General features: G+C 37.4%; 1 long non-coding RNA gene across 1 annotated transcript; it reads left to right on the forward strand.

The window, feature by feature from the left end:
- The first annotated feature begins 242 nt into the window (after positions 1-242).
- On the forward strand, positions 243-5,926 carry LOC125963685 (uncharacterized). The gene is made up of 3 exons (XR_007476037.1): positions 243-466; positions 2,527-2,608; positions 4,523-5,926. It is a non-coding gene; the product is annotated as an uncharacterized LOC125963685 (long non-coding RNA).
- Positions 5,927-7,951: the final 2,025 nt, after the last annotated feature.

Genomic DNA, 7,951 nt, shown 5'->3' on the forward strand with positions numbered 1-7,951 from the left:
TCCATTGTGTGTGAGAGTGCCCTTAGGTTTTAATTTCCCCATGCTCTTCTCTAAATAAAGTCAAATCCTCTGGGGTGAGATTCCGTGCATTCTGTTCCTATGGCATCATTCCCCTTGAGCAAAATTTCTGATTCACTGCCCCAAAGTTAGGGGCAGGACAGTGGCCTGTCTCATGAAGTGACATCCTACATCATGAGCAGGGTGCTGAGTGGGAGCAGTATCCCCTGCCTGGTCTTCCCAGCTTGCCTCTCCTGTGTGGAACCTTCACATTATGAGAAGTTGGGGTGAGGGATATTGGGACCTCATTTTTCTTGGTCTGCGGTGCCTGTGGTAGAGTCTCTGCCTTATGAATGAGCACCGGGTGGGAGAATGGAACCTGAGACATCTTGGCCAAACCCACCTGCAATTGAGCCTCTGAGAAGCAGAGCATAGGAAGATGAGAAATTCTGGTAACCAGCTTTTCCTGGTGAGATACTAGTGTTTGACAGGGACCTGAGGAAAGAAGGAGACTTGTCTTCTTGTCACCTCTCCGAAAATGGAGACTCTATCATGCTGAGCTGGGGAGCAGAGGGAGAAGGTCATGGCTCAAGTCTGATGGACTGGCTGTTTTTACAGAGATTTAGTAGATTTTTGTGATTAAATGTTTTTCATTTGCTCTATTCCTTTGTGACAATTTTCAGAGATTTCTGAATGGTTGTTTCTGTTGTTTTAATTTTTAAGTAATTTTCACCAGTTAATGGTTTCTTCACTGGGAAGAAGATTTGCAAATCTATACTGCTGTCATTCTGAAGTAAACCTTTCTAGAGATATTTGTTTTGAGGGTTAAAACTAGAAAGTACTTTATTTTGTATGATTGGCTTGCCTAAGATAATTAGAATGACATCATCTTTCGTTTACATTTCTGCCATGTATGCTTGGAAATATAGTAAATTTAATGTCTAAATATAAAAATATTTCTTGTTCTTATAGTATATTTAATGTGGTTAAATTATCCTTTTATGAGTTAGATTTATTTTCTATTGCTAGTTTGACAATTACTGAAAATCTTTTTTTTTTTTAAAGCATACATCAATTCTAGCTATCTGTGGAAGCCTCGTTGGCATGAAAGAAAATATTTTCTGGTATTAATTCCAAAAATATATATGCTTTTTTCTATGATTTAGATTTTCTTTCATGTCTCAGTTTAACAGAACTATTGTGCTAAAGCCTTTCAGAGGCACATCAAAATTATTTTTTATGTGTCACATCATTCTAATTCTGAGGAAGGGAAGCTACATTTTTTGGCAGTCAGTTTCCAGAAGAATATAACTCAGTGATTTCTAGGATAAATGTTCATTACTTTATTTCTTTTTCTGTAAAATGGAGATAATTGTTCAGTGTTGTTTTGAGGATTAAGTTAACACATGCAAAATACATAAGAGGAGTGGCTGGCATATAGTATGCACTCAATAAATGTCACTTTTTGCTGTGATTATTGTTGTTATTGTTACTCTTTGGAACTAAGATAACTTGGCAGTGAAACACAGATTTTCCAAGAAAACATTTTTGTCAGTAGGAATTTTGATTTTAAAACATGAGGAGAACTTCATTTTCTTTTCACTCTAAACATTAGTAAGTTTTCTGAGAGAACAGAGATGTAAAATTAGCATTGGCTCATATTCATTCCTTCACAAAGAACAGTTTTCGATACCCTTACCCTCTGATTTAAAAGCTCACTTAAATTCAAAGGAACGTAATTTCTTTTTGAATACCACTTCGTCCATGTTTCTAATCTGTTTTCTATACTGGTCTCTTTGAGATTAAACAATCTTAAATCAAAAGCCTTATTTATTTGAGCTTATAGAATAGGCTGAAATTATTTAAGAATTACAGGCTTCTTTTGTACTTAGCATCTGGAACAAATTTTGAGAAGAAGAACTCATGAGTACAAAGGGACAACACAAACATCAAATATGTTAGTAAATTTTGCTTATACTTAACTTTGATACTGAATTCCCAACAGTTTACCTTATACAGAATATAATATTGGTATTTTTTTGTTTCTAAAGAAATGATATGAGATCAAGATAATTCATTTAAACTGTGAGTATAATCATATTGAAATTATTATTTGCATATCTGACATTAATTGAAATCTTTATTATTCTTTAGGTAGTTTAATGAGATGTTGGAAAAGAAATCTTCCACTAAAGTCAAATAAAAATAATAATCCACTTAAATTCTGATTTGTTTTTATTGTGTCACAGTACACTATAAAGATTCTCCCTGGTCCTAATATTTAAAATCTTTTACTCTTTTCTACTTTTCCTGCCCATTCTCTCGTCCCATTCTGAGTTAAGTACAGAAATGTTTGAGTAAAAAATCACTCCTTCAACCCTGTTCTCACTTTTTATTTTTCATGTCTTTTTGTTTCATTTTCTGTGGAATCAAATCAGTTTTCCATTATCCTTTTAAGAAGGTGACATTTAAATTTTTTTTTTTTCTTGAACATCTAACTCTTTACCAAATCATTTCTGTTCCTTGTAGAATATTGAAGATGCCTGTTCTCAGTGGACTGCAACCTGATCGCTTAAGATTATGGTCTTAAGATACTAGTTTATTTTCAGGGGTAAGTTATTGCATATTTCATTGTACATTTATTATTTTTTTCCAAAAAAGAGAATATATATATTGACCTAAAAGAAATTTTGTCTAAGAGAAAACCTGCCTGTGTCCTAGATTTTAGTATTTCAGAGGAATTACCTTCAAGTTAATTTTTGTAATCCTTTTTAAATAGTAGGCCTCTTCACTAGTTTATGAACTGATTTTTACTGTTCTGGGAGGTACAGAGCTTACAACAAATGTAAATTGGTTATTTCATTAATGTTTTGGGCAGAGAGAGAGAGATTGTCTATGAAGGATACAGTATGTGTAACTCCATTCTGGAATAAGCTATCTATTTCCTCACACACTAGCACTGGTCTGCAGACCCCATTTTGAGTAGCACTGCTGTCCCTTTAAACCCATGCAATGAAGAAAAAGTTTATATTGGCAATATCTATAGAAGAACAAAATTACTCACTTTCACCAAAGAATGAAGGATGCTTACTTATGGGAAGTTAGAGACATCCAAGTTTCATATGCATGCATTAAATATTGGTCTATTACTTCTTTTCTCAGGCATGTTTTGGCATTCTTAAAATGATAAAATAGGTTTATTCTATCAACTATAAATGTTTTGATTATAAACTGTGCTTTTCTTTCAAAGTAAACATGACTTCACGTTTTAGAAATTATATCAGTCAGGGTACTGCTGGGAAATTAGAAATATGCTACCTATTTCAAACAAAGGGGATATGAAACAGGAAATTGGTTACAAAGTGTCTGAAACACACTGGTATAGGGAAAGGGAGATGTGCCAGCAAAATAGAAAGGATTATATATGTTACCCTGAATTCAGAAAGCTGCTAATGTCACTGGACTAGAATCCATGACCCAGCAGGGCTGAAACTGGTAGAGATACCATAGATAGCAGAGCTGGAAACAAGAAGCAAAGTTCAACTACTGATGGGACTCATGGAATTCTCAGTCACAGTGTCTCATCTGTCCTGTAGCAACATCAGCAACTACCAGCGTCTACTGCTACTGTCTGAGCTACAAGCTTCTCCATTCTTCCAGCTTTCAAATTACCTGCCAGGGCCTTACATTGACAGAACATCAGAAAGCAAGCTAAAGGGAGTCTGGGAAATGCAGCTTGCAGACTCCCAGCTGTAACAGTTCAGAGTCAAGTGTAAAAGGATGAGTGTAGAACTAGTACAATACATATAACCAGCTCAGTCCACCCCTTAGTCTACTTTTATCCGTGCATACGCTTCTACACAATTTGAAATCATATAATATATAATCCATGCCTATATTTAACCTTTACATATAATACAAGAATATAAATGTCACTCTCCACCTCACAGGTTACAAACTATTCTTGGTAAAAACAAATATTCTACCTTTCCAAAAGGGAGATAAACTAAGATCCATCATTAATTTTATCCACCTCTTGGTAATCTTAGTCCCTCTTACAGTTCTGTCATCAATTCACTGGGGTATTCATTAACATAAATAATAATTATACTGGGTAGTGAAACTTCACCACCACACCAGCTCTTTATAGGAAAGGAAAGGAGAGGAGAAGAGGGGAGGGGAGAGGAAAAATAGTTATATAACAATGAAGAAATCAGATATGCAGATCTATTAAAACCCTTATATCTGTAACTGGTCATAAGACTGCCTCAGTAGTTATACACAGTTGTCTTCTTCCACCACTGGTCCTGCATTTATTGATTACTCAGTCTACCATTCTGGACATGGAAGTAAAAGGGTTACCCCAAAGAATCTCCTGAGTTCTCCACATACCTTTGCAATTCAATTTTTCCTGTATAGTGTTTATGAGTCACCCCAGTCAGTATAGTATTCCCAGACTTTGACTGTTAGTTTCAGTGTCAGAAGAATCTCAAATCACCAGATGTCATCTGAACTTACATTTCAGGGGAACCGTTGATTCGTCTGCTGGTGGAAGTATTCCTCTCCTAGAACTGAAATATTAAAGCAATAGAGCTCTGTACTGGAAAATGGAAATTCTGTAGGATGAAAAGCAAAAATTCTGCAAATGGATTATTATTATTGTAATAGTGAGAGGATTGACTATAAGTTTCCCTGTTGATTCTGGAACATGATATTCTGGCTATTGGAGAAATGACGATAAGTTTCCCTGTTGATTCTTGAATATAATATTCTGGCTATTGGAGAAATGGTTTGACAATTCAAAGCAAATATTGCACCTTCTAAAACTGCATCCCAACTTCACAGGGCCTTGCCTCCTAACTGGCACTTTAACTAAAGCTTCATTAGGTCATTCCATGATTTTATCATGCCAGCTGCTTCTGAGTGATGGGATGCATAGTAAGACCAGTGAATTCAGTGAGTGTGAGTTCCTTGAATGGAAGCAATGTTGTGTGGAATGGTGCTGATAAATAGGGCATTCCTTAACTCCATGGAGAGTGGCCCTAATAGAAGGTTTGTGAGGAGAAAGTGACAAATCCATATGCAAAATACTTTTCTATGAATCCATTCATAATAAAAGTGACAGTGTAACCAAGCAGGTATTGAGTGACTGACTGGTCTGTTCAGGATATAGTGCCATATCAGAGTCTCAGCATTGGCCTTTGATGTTGGCAAGATAGCACTCAGTGATTGTAGAAACAAGATGAATATTGATTAGGGGAAGTAAAGGGCTTTCCTTACACTAATGCATTGAAAAATTCATGGTTAAGAAGTAGCAGCATCCTTGAGAAGCTCTGCTATCCTCTTAGGCAGCAAAAGAAAATGGGAGACGATGCTGCCACTGAAGTTATGGATGCAGGAGTGGCAGAAGCCAAGGTGGGGCGTGGAGGTGGATCTTTACAGGAATAAGCACCAGCTTCTAAGTCAGCTGCCTCAGAAGAAGTGATTCCAGGATGTGGTTCATCATTATCATAATGGTCCCAATGAAGCATGCCAACCTGTATTCATCATCTCTTGCAATGTGATGTTGCTAATGCTTCCAACAGGTTTGACAATTTTATTTTTCATCCCCTTAAAATTGGACTGGCATCATGTCTCTTTTTGACAAATATAATGCAGCATATTTGGTCTCGTGTTAGTTCTACATCCTAAGCCTTAAGAAGCCTTTCAACTCTGTTCCAACTTTCCTGGGATACTGAGACCACCATGCTAACCCCATCTAGGATGAGAAACACATGGAGAAGAACCTCAATTCCCTAAATGGCAGCCAGTGTCAACTTCCAGACACGTGAACGAGACAATCTGGATGCTCTAGTTTCGAGTCATCAAATGCTTGCAGCTGCATGAGTGATTCCTGTCAAGACTAATACAGATTGTTATCCCACTAAATCATGACAATAAATAAATCATAGTAATTTTAAATTACTGATTTGAGGGATTGTTTGTTATGTAGCAAAAGATAACTGAAGTGCAAGGAAAATCTATTCTCAAAAGAGGCAAGAGTCTGCTTTTGCTGGCAAGAGAGTCATAGGAGGGATTTAGTATTCCAAGATACTCAGTCACCAGAATCCACCCAAATATTTATACTTCTACTTGCAGGGTTCCACTGCTTTCCAGGTAATGCACTAATTTTCACCAAAGACACCTAGCAAGAATGTGTGTTACACAAATGTTTTAATGCTGAAACCTTCAAAATTAACTTTGGCATTTCATTTTCCAGCTATATTTTAGCCCAATGTCTACATATGATATGAGATTAGAAGCTATTTGGTGTTTCGACTGTGCCTTGAGCTTAACATTAAAGCCCTAAGGTTGATACTTCTTTCTGTAAGATTACAATGCAAGTAAAAATGTCCAGCCCACCCCATAGTGTTAAAGCCATTATTGTCCATTTGATTTTCATGTTCAGCAGACACTTGGTCTCCCAAAGCCTTGCATCTGGTGGCAACCAGATATCAGAAACCTACTAACACCTCTAGATTAGGATACAGGAACCTAAACCATCTGTAACACAGCTGGAGCCACTGCCACTGGACGTGCTAGAACTGCTGAAGGACGGCAGCCTTGAGGTCACACTGTACCCCTACTGCTATGGTGAGTCTATACTACAACAGACCAAAAGCAGAATGTGTCTTCCTTTTTCTGACCCTCTCTTCACCCAGAAGTCCTTCCCATTGCTATTAGATAATAAGAAGCCACTTGGTAAGTCTGGAAGTCTTCCAGCCTCAGAAGTGTAGGATCAGAATGTAGAAGTGATCTGAGATAACAAATTACCAGAAGGGAAATATTTTCCACTGAAGAGATTGCTTTGAGTTTCATCAAGATGATTCTTCCTCGGGCTTCCCTGGTGGCGCAGTGGTTGAGAGACCGCCTGCCGATACACGGGACATGGGTTCATGCCCCGGTCCGCGAAGATCCCACGTGCCGCGGAGCGGCTGGGCCCGTGAGCCATGGCCGCTGAGCCTGCGCGTCCGGAGCCTGTGCTCCGCAACGGGAGAGGCCACAAGAGTGAGAGGCCCGCGTACCGCAAAAAAAAAAAAAAAAAAAAAAGTAAAAACATACAGGTGAAAATTATTTTAATAATATATTTTATTTAATTCAGTATGTCTAAAATACTATCTTTTTAACATGTAATCAATATAAATATGATTAATGGTACCTTTAACAGACCTTTGCCTACCAAGACTTCACAATCCACAGTTTTGGACTAGCCACATTTCAAATGCCCAATAGCTGCTGTAGGTAGTGGCTACCATATTGAAGAGTGCAGATCTAGATAATAGGTTTTTTCTCTAGACTAATGGAGTGATATACTTTCTTACTTTTTTTTCCATTTTCTATCTTCTTATATTATTCTTTATTGCTAATGCCTATAAAGTACTTTTTATTTGTAAAAAAGTTTTTAAGGGCTTCCTTGGTGGTGCAGTGGTTGAGAGTCTGCCTGCCGATGCAGGGGACACGGGTTCGTGCCCCGGTCCGGGAAGATCCCACATGCCGCGGAGCGGCTGGGCCTGTGAGCCATGGCCGCTGGGCCTGCGCGTCCGGAGCCTGTGCTCCGCAACGGGAGAGGCCACAACAGTGAGAGGCCCGCGTACCGCAAAAAAAAAAAATACTAGCAAATAAATAGGCTACAAATAATACAAGTACTAAATGTTAAAATTATTATATTGAGAAACATAATAATTAAAAATACCAAGTTATTAAAACTGTAATAAGGATTTTTAATAAATTAAAAACATGAATTAGAAGTCAAAGCTTTCTAAAACAGTTAAAAATGATGTAGAGCAAGAATTGCAAGATCAAGTATAAGCTTTGAAATCACATACTTGAATCTTAATTTCAACACTTCTAGGTCTGTTACCTTTGAAGAGCTAACTTTTCTTCTTCTCAGATTCCTCATCTGTAATCTGGAAAT

The sequence above is a fragment of the Orcinus orca genome, chromosome 2 (genome assembly GCF_937001465.1).
Source record: "Orcinus orca chromosome 2, mOrcOrc1.1, whole genome shotgun sequence".
In the NCBI taxonomy this organism is placed as follows: domain Eukaryota; kingdom Metazoa; phylum Chordata; class Mammalia; order Artiodactyla; family Delphinidae; genus Orcinus; species Orcinus orca.